General features: G+C 38.5%; 1 protein-coding gene across 4 annotated transcripts in view; it reads left to right on the top strand.

The window, feature by feature from the left end:
- Nucleotides 1-18,831, top strand: part of PJA2 (praja ring finger ubiquitin ligase 2) — a 124,366-nt gene that overhangs the window by 47,646 nt on the left and 57,889 nt on the right. The window lies entirely within an intron of this gene.

Raw genomic sequence — 18,831 nt, forward strand, 5'->3', positions numbered from 1 at the left:
AAGTCTTCACAGGATTAAGATTTTCGGGATTTTTTAATTACATATTTTAAGCATTACATGCAGTGGAGGAACTAAAAAATGTGGCTAAATGAACTGCATATATGTATAAAGTAACCCAGTATGCTGAAATAACAGAAAATAAATTAGATATAACCCAAATTAGTGAGGATTATTATTATAGTGAATTAATAGGGAAAAATTATAAGAATGAGTCGTATAAATCTTATTTTCTATCAATAGCTCCAGCAAACACTTAGCTCCATAGTATTATAAAAACTCACTCAACAGCATTAAACAAATAGGTGTACTCAAGGTTCTCTTGCATTTACATTAAAAGAATGGAAAGGTACGTACTGCATAACAATGCATGTACAGTAAACCACAAGACAGACAATCATAGGCAAATTTAAATGTCTAAAGAAAAACAGATGTTCAGTGGAATAACAGGAAAGATACAACTTCAGACATGCAGTATAAAGAGATCAAGACTGCCACAAACAGGAAGTCCAGTGAGGATGCAGAGATGGCATACTAATAAACAATAATAGCAATCCTTGAAAATATTATGAGAAAGATCTGTTTCAAAATGGGAAAATCTGCTACATTTGATTTTTTAAATACTGTGACGCAATGAACAAAAATACCACGTTGAGAAGATATTATGGTTCACACCCTTCTCTCTGGAGGTGGAGAACAAATGAAATGGCAACTCACCTCTCCAGTAGCAGGATGATGGTAGGTTGAAATGCAGTGCTCTCTCCCAGTTGCTCTCTCACATCAGGTGCTTCAGAGCATGTGCCTCACAGAATTTTTCAACTGAAAATCCTCAAGTCTCCTCAGTAAAATCCCCCACCTTCCACAGCAAATTTTACACGAAAATTTCCTTCACATGTGGGAGATTCTTCTCTTGACTGCTTTAAGGATCTATCTGTATCATATGTTGCAGCTCCCTAAACTTGTTACAGAGTCGAGAGGAAAAGGAAAATGTAGGTTCTATTGAAATAATCCAGAGCAAATATCATAGCTGTAGGTTTGGTGATGGTGGAATTTATTACTCACATTTTCTTTTGTTATTGTCTCTTTCTTTGGAAAGGAACATTATAAATTAAGACTTCACTATCCCCTCAGCACCCTGTCTCTCTCACCAGAGAGATGTGGTTCTTCTTCCACGCTAGAGTCAAATGGCTCAAAAAGATTGATTCTGTATTTTTGGCAAGAAATCAGAATGTGATTGTGTTGAATTTTTCTCAGAATATTTCCCTTTGATGCCTAGATCATGTTATTTTATTTCTTCCTTTCTGTGTCCCCATCACCAACAACAGAAACCCCACCTGGGTTAGAGTTTCTAGCTCTTTAGTAAGTACTATAGCAAAGGATGAGAACTCCTGAAGCAGAAAGACTCCTTCCCTACCAGCACCAGAATGACAAAAGTCACAAGACTGGCTTAGAAGAAGTGGAGTTTGCATTTTGTCATTTGCAAAGTTACAACACAAACTATTGAATGCTATCATTATTCAGTAAGAAGGAAATATAAATATATCTTAAAATTTAAACATATTCCCAAGACTGCTTAGAACTGCAGGGAAGCAAATGCCACCATTACCCCCAAATTTTTATTATGCCAACATGTTAATGGCTAACAGTTCATCATAACATATTTACCATAATCAGTCAGTGTGTTATAGAGATATCTGCATAATATACACCATATCAAGCAGGTAGCTGCTACAGGAAGGTGTTTGTTTATATGGCTAAGTAGAGCTTGCAACTTACTATTTTTTAGAATGACTCATACTGTGGCTTTGGAGTCCAGGCTTTATAGAACATACCTGCTAGGAATCTGTAATAAGCTGTCTTTGAGATACAACATAATAGCTTTTTCATTTTTAAACAGTTTCAAAAAACATTTCCTGAGTACCAAATGTTTCTATTTAGTAGTGCAGAATTTACACTTTGACCAAAATGACCAGTTGCTCGAAAGTACTTTTCAACTGATGCATAACAGTGAAAGAAAACAAGCAAACCAACAGGAAATTATTAAAAAGAAGCATCTTTATGTAAGATATCATTATGTAACTACCTGTTTTCGCTGTAATAGCAAGCCACATACCATAGACCATCTGCATGCATAAAATATTTACACCTACATGGCATGAGGCTTTGATAGTCCTTTGTGGACTCCTTTTTGGTTTGAAGTGTAAATATGATCTAACTGCTGTGCTTTCACTTCAATTTCAGTGGTGCTTTTGTCCTGAGCAATTTGAGTTCACTGTCATTTATTCTAAATAAACACATTGAAAGAGATTTGCTTTTTCAGGATCACAAATACCCTAAACATGGGATTTACAGTTTTTGTATGCTTCACCTGTTTTATAGATGAATAATGATAAGACTTGAGCCTACTTTTAGAATATTTCTTGTAGAAGTCCACTAGAAAGTTACACCAGAAGGTAGTGTGCCACTTGACAATGAATTCCATTCAGCAATGTAACAAGATGTCACTCCTTGTGTATAAAACAGGTTACTCTTAAACATAGCTTTAGTCTTTATGGGATACAGTTGAATTTTCCATTACAGTGAGAGCAAGACAGAGATATTTGGTAAGAGGCAATAACCCTTTCACACCACAGAGTCCGAACATTCAGCATTTGAGGGCAAGAGGAAATGGCCACAAGTCATGCCAGAGGAGGTATAGATTGGATATTTGGAAAAAATTCTTCACCGAAAGGGTTGTCAGGCATTGGAACAGGCTGCCGAGAGAAGCAGTGGAGTCACCATCCCTGGAGGTGTTTGAAAGATGTGTAGATGTGGTGCTTAGGGATATGGTCTAGTGGTAGATTTGGCAGTGTTAGGTTAATGGTTGGACTCAGTGATCTTGGAGGTCTTTTCCAACAAAAATTATTTTATGATTCTGTGATTTTATTTTATGCATGCCTGGTTTCTTTTCACTGGTTAATAAAATATTTGGTACACTAGCTAGGAATGCATAACTTTTGAGACGTGGAAGTGCTCAGACTTGCATAGGAAGTCTAGGAAGAGTTTCATCATTTTCTTCAGTCTTTCTCTCTGCTGTGGAATTGACTGTCAAGTATTTTTTGTTCCCTTTCTGTTTGGTAAATTTTCTGTGTGTTTTACACAGTAGTGCATGTTGCTTACCTTTCCTGAATATATTCAGTACTTTTCTTGATCTAAACAAAGGAAGTGATTATAGCCACTGTTATTTTCTAACAGGTAGTTTCATCAGATTTGTGTACACCGGTACGGTGTTGCAGTAGCCTAGATGTGAAATCCTTATGGGGCCATGCTTATAAGAACAGTCCTAGCCTGATTTTAAAATGAAAAACGTGGAAACATTTTTCCTGATCTAAGAGTTTGTAAAAATCTGTTTCACAAAGTCTGTCTCTTAGCTATGTTTCTTTTGACAATATTTGAGTTCCAGTAGGATATATGAAAGGTGTATAAAAAGAAAAAGGATTTAACCATGTTCTTGAAAGTGCTGTTATGCACATCATACGGAGATAACAACCCCCATGCTCTCTCCATAGGACTGAAGTGTCTTTAGGTGTATCAGTAAGAACATATTGGGCAGACATAACCTTAATCCTAAAGCCAGTCCCTCTGTCTCCGGCAGCATTTTCTTCCCCTTTTTGGCAGAACTACAGGGTTAATTTTAAAAAGCCACTGTACTGTATCCTGCAATCACAAGAAATTTCCACAAAGTAGACAAGTAGAAAGTGGAGAGTTCAGCAACCTCTAAATGTATGTTTTTATGGGAAAGGTTTTTGTTTCTGAAATAAACTTCAGGATTCAATTTTCAGTGGGTAGACACCTGGATGTATTTGTCAAAACTGAACAAGAATTATAGCCCTGAACATACAAATCAATACCTACCTACAAATGCCTACCTAGCATGTGACATTTTCAGTCACTTATTTTGCAACAATGTTGTTCATGCGCTTTTGTACACACATCTTTTGTTGACAGACATCAAGACTGACAAACACTTTTAATCACAGTTCTACCAGACAGTTAAGAATTGTTTATCTCTGCTTTCAGAGCTAGCATACGAACAATTCTCCCCTGCAGCCATCTTCTTATCAAAAGGCAAAAGTATGGTTTTAATTTGTGTTTACAATTTCTGCAACATTAGTAAGATTTCAGCAAATTTATGAAAGCAGATCAGAGAGTAAACCCTTTATTTAATTTTAATACTAATATTTATAATCTTAAAATAATAATAATAATAATAATAATAATAATAATAATAATAATAATAATAATAATAATAATAATAATAATTTATTTGCATTCCTATTTTTATCCATAGTAGGCTTGGATCAGTGGTTTTCTTCACAATGAGCAGTACCTTAAAGCACAAGCACCTCTAGTGACTTCTGTGAGGTTTACCATGTAGTATAGCTCAGTACAGCAAAGCAAAAATGTTACAGGCTTGTACTATGCCCACAGCCATGAATTCAAGGTAGGTGCTTCTGAAAGTAATCATAAGCAAACAATCACTTATATTAGTTAACATCAGGAAGATGTTTTCAAAAGTATAATTATATATCTATTATTATGGAGTAAGGAAATAGGGGTACATTTTGGAAGAGTATCAGAAGTTAGTGGCATATTTCCAACTGGAACCTTTGGCATTTTAGAGTCAGTCATCTGAATGAGCCTGAAGAGGGATCACCAGTAGAAAGCTTTCTCTATTATAGATCTCACTAGGTTTGTCAAAAGGACAAGGCCTCTATGGGATGAGACCATATATGCAGTTTCGAGGAAAACTATGGAGGTGTGACGGTGCAACCTGGGACAGAGGTCTACTATTGCCTTTTCTTGCAGTGATTTAAGTTAAAATTGTCTTCAGCAAGTCTAACTTTCCCCAGATTGAGGTGAAATGGAGTAATTAACTGCAGCTGTCTCCCTGAAGAGTTTTGTGCTGTCTGGGCTTAGGTGAGTTCAAATGGACATGAGAACATAAAAAGAGAGCAGTCATAATGAATCAGACCAAGTATCTGTCAAGGTTTGATTGCAGGGTGATAATAAACTGTGGCAGATGATTTGTTAACCCCCTGTCACCCCTAGCCTCCCTAGGCCCCTCCCTCCCCACTAAATACAGATGATAGGAAGGCAAAGAAGGACAAAGAGAGAGTTGGAAAAAATTAAAAATATTTTACTAATGCTACTAATAAAATAGAGAAAATAATACAAAATATACAAACCCAATCTCGAATTCCCAGGCAAAGATCAGCACTGCTCCAGCAGCAGCAAAGCCTGCACCCAGAAGTCCTGGGTTGGACTCTGCAGCAAACTGGAACTGGATTCAAGGATGCAGGGTCTGTCACTAGGCCTCAGATTTGCAAGGACGGCAGGCAGGGTCTTTCCCAGATGTCAGCCATAGCCGAAGAAGGAAGAAAGGGATGAGATCCTTGTGATCTCCCGCTTTTATATGAAGTATCACCTAAATGGAATGGAATACTTAGTTGGTCAGCTTTAGTCACCTGTTCAGTTTGCTCCTCCTTGCCCCTCTCACTTACGGGACGTGCATCCTTATCTGCGACCTGCATTCCATTGCTATGTCTGCCAAAACATGTATCCACCTACAGAAAAGTGCAGTTACTAAGAAGACTTCAGCTGAAAAGAAAATTCACTAAGAGAGAAACTGGTCTCGTTTTTAACAAAACCAGGACAGCATCCTGTCCACTTAACCCAGTCTCCTGTCTCAGGCCTACTTCCTAGACTCAGATGTAGGGATAAAACAAGAACAGAGCAACTGTGCAGTGATAACTCCCAATAAGAGATTCTTGCACCTAGTGCTTGGCAGATCAGGAAGGCAAGACATTCCAGGATATGAATTGTTCTTCTCATGCAAAGTCAAGTACTTGATACGTACAAAGTAAAGGCAAATTTGTACAAATTTAACACAAGTAAACAGCACCCTTGAATTGACTTTTAATAACTGTTAAAAATTACCCTAAAACTAATGCACGACAGCTTTTCACCTACCAAGAAAAGCTTTTTGTTTCCTGAGTATTTTCTCTTACAGAAGACATATATCCTTAGATAACCATCAGAAACAGCGCTGAAAGATTCTGAGCTGCCAGTAAGAGTCTCTAGATTTTACGTTTAGGGTTAATCATAGCTTTAGATACAGGAGGTCATATTTAGCACAGACTTCATGTGATTTTTAGAAAAGTTCACTCAGAGAGTAATTGCCTCTTATTGGATGATATATTTAAGTCCTTTATTGTTTCCGACAAATCACTTTGCTGGCAAAGCATTTGAAATGTTCTCAGCTCTTCTGTGTCCAAGGTGCAGTATATTTATCATTCAATCCTTCAGTGGACTTCAAGATATAAAAGTTTTTCAGGGTCATCTTCTAAAATATTATTATAAAATTATTCAAGCTTATAAGTTTATTTATGCAGTTATTTTTCCATGTCTTTTGTGTAAACTAGAAGTAAAATATTTGGTTAGGCAAATATTGGAATCAAAACTCCAAAGTCTTGTGCCACAAGGCTGTTGAGCAGCAAAAACACTTGTCTGTGAGTGGGCACTGCAGACCCATAAATACATTTGTGCATCTCTGTTACTCTCTGTATGCCCATATATACACAGACATTCACGTACATATATAAAATGCATAGCTATGCATTTATATGGATACATATATTAGTATTGGAAATATCTGTCAGCGTTTTTGCAAAAACTTTTGTTTAAACTATTTCGGTCACCAACTGACCTGTTGAAAAAACATAAGAAATGACAAATAGCCCGGGGTGATTTTCACCCAGGATACAGGCATTTTCCCCTCAGTTCTTATCAGATCTCAAGATATATGTTTTATATAATACATAAGTATAAATAAACATGCACAGCTGGATGTTTCACATCTTTATTAAAACAGTGTGTGATCTTTCCTTAAAGCAAGTTACTTTTCTATCAGCATATCAGAAGCTAAGGAGGGAAAATGAAGCTACATTGTAACAATTTTTTAAATTTCAGAGATACTTATTAGTCTTGTCTTCCTTCCAATCAGGTTTAAAAATTGTAACAAGTAAGCTTAATTACCTTGCAATAAAAGCAATTGATTTTCTTCAGAGACTTAACCGTAGCGATTCAAAATATCATTGTAAATCTATAACATATAACAATCACTGAGGCTCACGCTACAAATGTTAGCAGGGCTATTCATAAATAGATGACTGAATAACTAATAGAGAACTGTCTAACACAAAGTGGTAATTGTTCTTATTTGGACATATTATAGTCTACAAATATAACAGTAGAAAAGGACAAAAAAAACACACTGTAGCATTTTTGTATTGTGATTGAGAAAATATTTTCTACACAAACAGAAAACACCTAAATCACTAAACAAATGAGAAATTCAGGGATTTCCATGGCTGATAATGTACAGTATTCCTGTGTTGTTGGCTACTGTACTTTCCACAGATTATAGAAAAGAAAAAAAAAAAAAAGTTATGTTTTATAGACTTGAAATATGAGGATTTTCTAATAAGCCAAGTAATCCTTGTAGACACAGTCATGTATGTGTGCGTGCACACAGAAACACACATGCACACAGTCACACACAGACCATCAGCTCCTCATCCCCTCTGTGCTACCCCCATATGCCCACACCAGCAAGGAACTTGTTCCATGGACATTGATGCTAACAAATCAGTGTAAGGAGTAGTTATTATCCAATTGCCAGCAATTCATTACTCATACATGTAAGGTGTTCGGCCTACCTGAAAGACAATTGGTTATGGCTCATGCAGTGACTATCTCTAGCAGGGAGTTAGCCTTGAGGAATTGTAGGATGTTAAAAATGTCTGATTCCTCATTGCAGCAATGTCATCAGTCTGCAGTATACAAAATATCATGTCACATTTATCACCTGTAATCCATACTGTTTATCCATTCTGTACATACAATGACTCACAAGTCTTGCAGGTCCCACTGTTTGAGAATGTGGCACTTATCCACAGCACGCTTCAGAAGCTCCAGTATTCATGTAACAGGACTAATAGTCACTTTGGCTACAAGCCTGGACAATGATGTATATGGATCAATTGGTCATGCAATGTTACTGTCTTCTCTTCCTCCTTCTGCCCAAAGCTTTTTAAAAAGTCTTCAGATTCTTCACTGCCAGAGAGCACATGTAGACAGAAAAACAAACAAACAAACAAACAAACAAACCACACACACACTCACAAAAAAACCCACCAAACCAAACCAAACCAAACCAAAACAAATTTAAAAACAGATAGAACAAGACAAACCAAATCAAACTGCTTAGTCTAGTTTCCACCCTGTGGCAGAAGAGGAGGGGAAGGAGCTGGAGGTGAAGCAAAGAGGGGAAGGGGAAGGAGAAGGTATAAATATTTTCATGGCAACGACAGGTGTAGTCCTGAACTTCTCTCTCTTCTGTGAACAGAAGGAGAATCAAAAGTTTTCTGCTGGTGAGTTAGATGGTTAATATTCAAACATCACTACCACCAAGCTCAAGACCATTGCATACCTACGAGCAAGAAATCAAGTAAATGGAGTAGGAGGACAGCATGGATGAGTAACGAGCTTCTGTCAAAACTTGGGTGGAAGAAGGATGTTTATGTGATGTGGAAAAAGGGACAGACCACCTGGGACGAATACAGGCAGCTCTTAGAGTATGCAGGGATGAGGTGAGGAAGGCCAAGCTCCACTTGGAATTAAATCTGTCCAGGGACGTCAAAGACAAGTAGAAGGGCTTCTTCAAGTACATCAGCAGCAAGAGGAGGGTTAGGGAAATCACAGGTCCACTGCTGAATGAGGTGGGTGCCCTGGTGACAGATGATACAAAGAAGGCAGAGTTATTGAATATCTTCTTCATTTCCATCTTTACTGCTAAGACCAGCCCTCAGGAATCGCAGACCATAGAGACAGAAGATAAAGTCTGCAGAAAGGAAGACTTTCCCTTGTTTGAGGAGGATCAGGTTAGAAATCGTTTAGGCAAACTGGACATCCATAAATCCATGGGCCCTGATGGGGTGCACTCAGGAGTGCTGAGAGACTTGGCAGATGTTATTGCTAAGCTGTTCTCCATCATCTTTGAAAGGTTGTGGAGAAGAGGAGAGGTGCCTGAGGACAGGAAGAAAGCCACCGTCACTCCAGTCTTCAAAAAGGGCAAGAAGGAGGACCAGGAAACTACAAGCCAGTCAGCCTCACCTCCATCCCTGGAAAGAAGATGGAACAACTCATTCTGGACATCATCTCCAAGCATGTGGAGGAAAATAAGATTATCAGGGGTGGTCAGCATGGGTTCACCGAAGGGAAATCATGTTTGACCAACCTGATAGCCTTCTGTGATGGTATGACTGGCTAGGTATATGTGGGAAGAGTTATGGATGTTGCCTACCTTGACTTCAGCAGGGCTTTTGATACTGTCTCTCACAACATCCTCATAGGTAAGCTCAAGAAGTGCAGGTGGGATGGGTGCACAGTGAGGTGAATTGAGAACTGGCTGGATGGCAGAATTCAGAATTCAATGGTACAGAGTCTGGCTGGAGGCCTGTAGTTAGTGGGGTTCCTCAGGGATGGATTCTAGGTACAGTCTTGTTAAACCTGTTCATCAATGACCTGGATGAAGAGACTGAGTGCACCCTCAGCAAGTTTGATGATGACACCAAACCAGGAGGACAGGCTGACACACCAGAAGGCTGTGCTGCTATTCAGTGAGACCTGGACAGGCTGGAGGACTGGGCAGAGAAGAACCTGATGAAGTTCAACAAGGGCAAGTGTAGGGTCCTGCACCTGGGGAGGAATAACCCCAGGCACCAGTACAGGTTAGGGCGTGGCCTGCTGGTAAGCAGCTCTGCGGAGAGGGACTTGGAAGTCCTAGTGAACAACAGGTTGACCGTGAGCCAACAATGTGCCCTTGTGGCCAAGAAGGCCAATGGTATCCTTGGGTGCATTATGAAGTATGGCCAGAAGGCCAAGGGATGTTATCCTCCCCTTCTACTCTGCCCTGGTGAAGCTGCATCTGGAGAACTGTGTCCAGTTCTGGGCTTCCCAGTTTAAGAAGGACAAGGAATTACTGGAGGGAGTCCAGCAGTGGGCTATGAAGATGATGAGGAGTCTGAACCATCTTTCTTATCAGGAGAGACTGAGAGAGCTGGGTTTGTTCAGCCTGGAGAAGAGAAGGCTGAAAGGGAATCTTATCCATGATATCTAAAGGGTGGGTGTCAAGAGGATTGGACCAGACTCTTTTCAGTGGTGCCCAATGATAGGATAAGGGGCAACAGGTTTAGACTGAAGCACAGGAGGTTCCATCTGAATATGAAGAAAAACTTCTTTACTTTGAGGGTGACAAAACACTGGAACAGGCTGCCCAGAGACATTGTGGAGTCTCCTTCTCTGGAGACATTCAAAACACACCTGGATGCCTTCCTGTACCATCTGCTCTGTGTGAATCTGCTTTAGCAGGTGAGTTGGACTAGATGATCTTCAGAGGTCACTTCCAAGCCCAACCATTCTGTGATTCTATGATGATTTGTATCCTGGAGAAAAAGAATGCTAGTGTAGGACGGAAAGGCTCAGGTACACTACTAATGTGTACCAATACAGACTTTGAATAAGGGTAAGAACTGTGGATCTTTCATTTTCATGGACTTTGCATATTTTGTCACTTAAAGATAGACCTTGAATCAGATTCTTATGGCAGAGATTCTAAAAAAAACTTATTGGAACTTTCAATAGTGTGTTCATGTTTACTCACACAGCTACTAGATTTGCTAGATTTACATGTGCAAATATTTGAGTTCTGAGCATATTCATGGAAAATTAGTCGTACAGACTGATATCAAAGTACAGTACAGAATGGGAACTCTTAGACAACAGTCTTTCAGTACACCCTTAAGTGTACTGCTACTCAGATTATCTTTAACCACAGAAAATGAAAAGAAACAGCTTTTAGCAGAAACCATTACCCTCAAATAAGAAATGAGAGAAATGAAGGGCATGACAGAAGTCTTCTGCTTTATTGTTAACTACTAGAGAATTAAAATGTTGTAGAAAAAGTGCTTCTAGGAATAGATCAATAGAATAGTTTTTTCCACAAGAAACAGAAAGAAAAAACTGGCCATGACTTTCTTTTGTTTGTAACTGACGCAATCATTCATATAATGAGCTACTCTTACAGAAAGCAGTGTACAAACCTTGCTTGTTGGCTGTTAAACATAGAATCCTGAAGAGTTGTAAAATCTATCTACCTATAATGAGGGGGCCACATCTAAATCTATTTTTCCTTTTTGAACCTTTAGTTCTTATCTAACAGTAAAACTATATCAAGATGTTTATTACCTTGGACGTTTTTGTTTTAAAATATGTTTACATGAAGTGCAAGTTTTGTAATATTATATTTTTTAAAATAATTGGGTTACTAGCTTTTGAATTATACAGGACCCTAAAAAACATAAACTATATACAAATAATGCTGTGTTGACCAACCACATATGAGACCTTTGTGTTTATAATGGATGCATGACTGATAAACATAAAAATCTGTTTGCAGTGGTTTATCTCTGGTGTACATGGCCAAATGTCTTTATGATTCTCATGTTGGCCAATTTTTAGGAGTGTGTCCCCAAACACAGTAAATCGACAGGCTCTTGCTACCCATGGCAATATTAATGTTCCTATAATCTTTTAAAGCTTTTTCATCTGTCAGTCTAGATAGTGTCTAGCCAGTCTAGCCAGTGACAGACTCTAGTTAGGTACAGCAATAATTCTACAAACAAACAGTGCAGGTGTCCATCTGTGTCTTTCAGGCACAGTATTCATAATTCAGCAAATGCACTTGAATGAATTTTAAAGTCTCTGTGGACCAGAATGAGAAAAAGATTGCTGGGAGAGTTTATGTCCCATATTATCCTAACTGATACTGTTGGAAAAAAGCAGGCTGTCAGACAAGCAATCCATCCTTCAAGTCTAAAAGAGAATCAGCAGGTTTCTCTTCAGGTTGGGAAAAATTACTATGACTTTAAACAAAATCTTTCAACAATGTATAAAACCAGATGAAGAAAAGATAAGATTGGGGGGGGGGGGCAGAGGCGGGGAAGGAAAAAAAAAAAAAGAAAACGAAAAGAAAAAAAAAATTAAAAAAAAATAAAAGAAAAAAAGGAGCTTGCTTCCTTAAAAAAAAAAAAAGGAAGCTTATTATCAACAGCAGAAAAGGTGTGACAGTTATTAGTATTTGAAGACAAGGGGAGAGAGAGGTATTTGGTAGCAGGGCCCAGATGAAGGTGAGTAATTAGCTGGTGATGGCTTTTGGAAGAAATTCTAATGCATCATAAACCAAGGAGCTCTACTGAGTTGCTGATTTTCAGTCCAATACAATTAGAATATTTTATTTTCTAAGCTATATTGATTCACTGCTATAGTTCAGTGGCCCAGGACAAAAGTGTATTCCAGTACTATTTTCTTTCGAACTCATGGGGAATAAATTACTGTTTAACATTCCCTCATGAAGTAGATTACCTTCCACAGTCACATCCAGTGAGCAGTTTTCCTTGGGTAACAGGTAACCAGACCTTTTCATGCACATACCTCTTTCTTTTTTCTACACCCATGGTTTCAGTTCAGATGGAAATTTTTCAAGAAATAACCCTGCTGTTTTCCCCTCAGGACCATCACCAAAATCTGATCTACTCCTTATTCAGTGAAGGAGTAAGAGGACCAGCGGCTTTACTTTGTTATTCATCTTGGAGTAAATGCTTACCTGTGCTATCCACAGTCGTGTATATAATCACCATGATCATCACTATTTGTTCCTATATTTTGGATTTGCTGCCAGTGACAGCTGTCCACACAGAGAATGTCCAAATTCAGTGGTGTCACCATTTAATTGCAGGGTGACAATAAACCGTGACAGATACTTTCTTTCAACCCCCTCCCCTTGCCCCCCACCAGCTCTCCCCACCAAGGAGAGGCCATAGGAACAAAAGAGATAGGGACTTGCAAGCTGGAAAAAGTTTTCAAAGTTTTACTAATGTTACTAATAAAACAGAGAAAATAATACAAAATATACAAAACCGATCTTGAATTTCCTGGCTCCACACTGCTCCAGCAGCTGCAGGGCAGGCACCCCGAAGTCCTGGGCTGGACTCCGCAGCAAGCCGGAACGGGATTCAGTATTCACTGGAACTAGGCCTCGGATCACAGGGACGACAGGCAGGGTCCTCTTCAGATGCCGGTTGTGGTCAAAGAGGTCGAGACCCTCATGACCTCCCACTTTTATAGGGTGTATGACGTTGATGGGATGGAATACTTCGTCAATTTTAGTCACTCGTTCTGTTTGCCCTTCTTTGCAAATACACCCCTCTTGCTTATGACACATGCACTTTTACCAGTGACCTTGCATTCCATTGCTCCTGTTTACAAAAACATGTAGCCAACTTCGGAAAAGTGCAGTTACTTAGAAGAACTTAGCTGAAAGGAAAATTCGATAAAGAGAAACCGGTCTTGTTTTTAACAAAAACAGGACAAGTGGCAATTTCTCTTTTTTAATTTGGTTTACACCACATTCAGTCAAAGTAGCAAAGTTTTCTAATTAGCACTTTTTCTTTTCAGAGTGGGTGATATACGTAGCTCTTGCTTTTTACTGTCACCACAGCTCACATTGTTACTTGAAGAAGCATTTAAAGCAAGTTTTATTGACTTTATTTTTGCAGGAGTGTAGACAACAGAGTGAATAAAAGAAACTTCTTGAATGTGTAAAAGAAGTTGGAATGAGCTCCTTAACAACACTGCATATGAGTCCTATCTCTGCAAAATGCCCTTCTTGGCAAAAGACTTAAACACACTTAAATCCTAGTGGGTCCAGTCACAGCTAGGTAAATGTTTAAATATTTTGTTGGTGCTGTCCACCATGTTCTGTACCTCACAGAATTTAGCATATAGACAGATCTACTGGACAAGAAAGGGGCCGTGGAAGGGTTTAAAATATAGGATATTGGCACCCATAACATTTTTTTCCAGGTACCAAGAAGAAAAAATCAAGAAATATAGTGAATGCTAAGCTTCAAAAGTTTATAGGAAATGTTGGAAATCTGTTTCTGATATTAACACTATGAGACAGCACTGTTAGGAAAAAATAATTATTAATCTTTTAAAATAGTATATCAACAGATGTCCTTTCTCAACTCTTCATTATCCATATGGCAGCCTTTCCTAAGTGTAAGCGTATTTGTCCATATGCAAAAGCAACCTCCTTAGACATTATGGGCTATCAAAGCACGACAGAAAAATGAATGTGTTCTTTCCTATGCTCTCTTCCCTTTAAATCTGCTTCCTCAAAATAGCAGATACTTCCAAGGGTAAATTCAGGGACTGGCTTCTCATGTTAATTACCAGTGTTCTGGGTGAACCTAAAGGCCGGTTCAATCTACTGAGCTGCAAGTGATTTATTTTATAATATGTGACATAACCAAATATACTGTGTAATTACAGAATGTTTTCTGATGTAATTTAGTTTCAGCTGGTTCTGTATTTAATGAAAAACTTACATAATGAAGAAGTGGACAAACTGTATGTATGTAATTTGCAAAACTTCCAAAAAGTTAATAATAATGAGCACTACAATCATATTACACTCAGGAACATGAAAGGAATACTAGATTAAAAATGGATTACCACATATGTGTATATATTTCATTGCATAGAACAAAGCAAAGAAAAGCAGTGTAAGTTCTGATATGTATTTTTGCTGTGACGACGGTTTACCCATAACTCAAATGAATCTGTAGCTCTTTCCTATGGACAACCCTGTGCATACCGTTCCTTGTACAGTCTATATTCTGCAGTCTAATGCAATTCTTAGTTGATTTATTTTCAGTTATGTTCACAGATGGAGGCACAAGCTGATCTCCTGACTTTGAAAAATTTGATGTTCATTTGGAACGTGAGAAAAAGCTAGTGGCACTGTGATAAGGCCAAGACAAGATTTTAAGATGCTGACATACAGCTTTTCTGATTCATTGGGAAGTCTGCAGAGCCAGAGAGACTATGCAACACAACGCTCAGTCTTAACTCTGCTTTCCCCTCAAGTTGGCAAGCAATGCAAGATTAAGCAGAACAAGTGACATCCAAAAAGAAGAACACATAGGTAATTATGCAAAAGCAAATCTCACTCAGCAGTGGTAGTACTGCTGTCCTCCAGAGATTGCTGCTTTGCAATTGTATGCACAAAGGATTCAAAATAAATAGCCATTCTCCAGGAATTTGCAGGCTGAAGACAGCACACAACACATTGTACAAGCCCACAGTCAAAGGAATGACTAAGGCACCTTCTTAGAATTATCTCCTAAAAAAAAAATCTATTGTAATGGCTCTCACAAATATTCCCAAAAAGAGATATTCCAAAATACAGAGCAGAGTTGGGCCAGTGATTTCTGGCTTCTGCCATCTAATCACAATGTGCAGCTGCACATAATAATAGTGAAATTAATTTGAAGTTTATCCATGCAATAACAATGTTTCCTGGAAAATGTATGCATATTGCTTCAGATCAAATATGTGAACAACTGGTCAGTCTCCAAACAGGCAAGTTCTACAGCATTAGTAACAACTGTTCATACAAAGACAGCCTTAACCTCTGATAAAATATCATGTCTTCTTTCAAAGGAAAGGGTTACAGTGATATATTCTGTTGAACAAGGTAGAAAGGCTGTGGCAGCAGTTACTAAAGCAATAAAGATCAATAAAAGTGACAGTACAATTCCGAAATGAATGTGATTTTCTGGTAGAACAAAATGGCTTGCAAGAGATATTATAAAATGTAATTGAAAGTTCTGTATATGCCTACATTAGGGGCTTAATTCTTTGGAAAACACTATAGTTACTCTAAATGGCAATTCATGTTTAAAAAGTGTTTAAATTAATAATTGTTCAGTTCTGATTTATGAAAATTCATGTTATGTTTCAGAAGTTATAAGAAGAAATTAGTTTTGATTTAAGAGAAACAGAAAGTAAAAGAATTGTGCAAATCCTTGTTGTAGGTTAGCTTGTGCACTGGTTTGAAAGCACATGTCAGTACACATTGATTACATACAGCTGATTTTCTATTATTATTAAATACACCTACTCCTACAATGTTTACTCCTACTGCTCCACAGCTAGTACTACCACTGATGATAACAATACAAAATGGAGAAGCACAGTTTTATTTAAGCAAACAATTTTCTGTTTTCTTTCATTGTACTTCTATTATTCTGGAAATTTAAACAAAAGAATGCATAGCTAATTGATCCTCTCGCAATCTGAAGACCTATTAGGCTCTAAGCTTAATTGTATGTATTAGTACAGGCAAGAGCAGAAATCCTTTATTTGAAATGTTGACTTCTGAGAACCTGAAGGCAGAACAAGGGCTGACAAATAATGAAAATTGCTCAAAAATCATTAGGTATTATTATAAATGGAAGTCTAGTCTGTCTATTAGAATGAACTGGTCATATACAGCCTTATATTAAACAAGACAATTGTCATACAAGCAGTGAATCCAGAAAGCATGCTCTTTGTGCTATTTCTGTCAGCAGAATTTAAAAACTGGGAATTCAAAATAAGAAAGAAGGTAATGAAAGCATTAGTTAAAATTACGTTACTTAAATAAGGAATGAGGCTAGTTCTCTCGTGTACAGAGGACACAAAAAATAAGCCCTAAGGAATCAAGCCTCCTGCCTGGACCTCGAAGAGAGGCCAGAAGCAGGCAGCTAGAGAAGGGCTAAGAGCAGAGCCAGACAGGGTATTTCACCGGCAGTTCCGCAGGGGATGCCCGTGCCCAGCCGGGGTCCGCAGCAGCACTCCTTTGCTCACCAGCCTCCAGCAACTTCATGCCACAGGATGACAGACAGAAAGCAATGCAGAAAAATGCCTCGGAGGCTGGAGGTATCTGCACAAAGAAATTCAGAAAGATAAGATTATAGACTAGGGATTGGATTTTGTCAGTCTGTGTCTGGAAAGCATGTAAAGCTTTATTCTCAAACTGTGAACAGGTTTGCACACATTTGGTAGAAAGCTTTCTTCCTTCTGTACTTACTAGGAACAAACTCCCAGTCAGTTTTGGTGAGGATGGTGAATATTATACCTTGCTGAGGTGCTCAGAGTCCTAGACAGCTTTACTAAGTGTCAGAGAATAAGAATCTGTTTTCACAGATTCACATACATCTTATTATTTGCCCTTGTATAATGATACTTGCATAATGGTCCCAGTTGTAGTTCACATGGCATACCTGCTGAGACCACTAATGCAGCATCTCAATGGAAACTCAATTTAAAAGGAAGCTTTTATATGGCATCTGTGGCATACAATTTAATTCTATTAAGATTAGTTTACTGTCAGCCTCACTGATAGTACTGATAGTCTGACTATGTCAGCCTTATGTTACAATATGTACTTCATTTAACTTTTAGGCCCGGGCCAAGGCAATCAAGAACTTTCTAGGCAAATTATATGTTCCCAGTGGAAGAATAGTCAATATATCTACTTGATAGCATAGTTCAGAGGAAATGCAGGGAACTGGAGTTTATCTGCTTTATATCTGGATAATACAGTATTTACCTAATTTTAATCTATAACAAGTCTATAACTTACTAATGTACTAGTGCTCTTTGACACAGCATTATAATCAGGCTACGATGTTGGTAGCTTTACACTCTCTCTTTGCTCCTTTTGGACAGCATTCTGCTCTAGAAACACATGCCTGTCATAGCTGTGAGGGAGAAAAGGTTTGTGGGAGGGAAGAAGAAACCCCTTTACTGCTAGTAACGCAGACAAGTAAAAGCTGGTTTAACTGCTTGGCCTAGGAACTGAGAACCAAATCCAATTAATGTTGCGTGGGGATGGTTTGAACAGCACATGGGACAAACAGACAACATGCTTATTTGTGTACCACCCAGAGTTGGTCTACAGAGTTTGCTGAGGTCATGGAAGCAAATGCAACCCTGTTCTTTGGAGACATCACCTTCTGTTGGATCAGGTCCCAAGCAGACCAAATGTACTCCTTTAAAAGCTCTTAGTAGGGCTCTCTTATTTTCTAAACACAGCCTCAGAAAGAGAAGTGTCATTGAGAGTTCACCCTATGCATTCACTCATGACAATATACGGAGACTGATAAAAACCATGTTGGGACACAACACCAGAAGCCATACTGCCATCTAAGTCATCTAGCTATGTATTTCACAAGATGGCACAAGTCCTCTCTTGTTTTCTGCTGCACAATGACGCAAATTCAGCAGCTTTCCCACCTACCTACTCTGAGGATTTGTCCTAGATCGGTCTGTAAAGAGTAGAACCATGTATGTCACCTTTAGGCTCACCCAGCATCAGGCAGCAAGCTAGGATTGCCTTTCAAAATCCTAGTTGTAGATCAAGATATTTGGACATCCACACACACAAAGTCCCACTTCAGGTGTATCAGTCTTCTACCACAGGGCTCTAGTATCTCAGTTCACCAGACAGTGCTGCAGAGGGTTTAAATGGATCAGTGACTTTGCTTGGTCACACAGAACCTGCTCGCAGTGGTATTTTATGGAAACCCTCAAGAACAAGTGATTCATTTCCAAGTTTCATCATATGGTGCTTTGTTGGCCTGGGGGCACTATACACATTGTCAATGGTAGGGTGAATTTTCTTAATGGTACAAGAGCACAAGGCTGTGAGTTAGATAAAGCAACTGTTCAGCTGGAAAACCTTATGAAAAAATACTAGTCTCTAGGCTCAGGCAAATAATTTGAAGAAATATAGAACTGAGAGACTTTGCTGAAGAAATAGACATTATGATTTGAGGTTAA

The sequence above is a fragment of the Columba livia genome, chromosome Z (assembly GCF_036013475.1).
Source record: "Columba livia isolate bColLiv1 breed racing homer chromosome Z, bColLiv1.pat.W.v2, whole genome shotgun sequence".
In the NCBI taxonomy this organism is placed as follows: Eukaryota; Metazoa; Chordata; class Aves; order Columbiformes; family Columbidae; genus Columba; species Columba livia.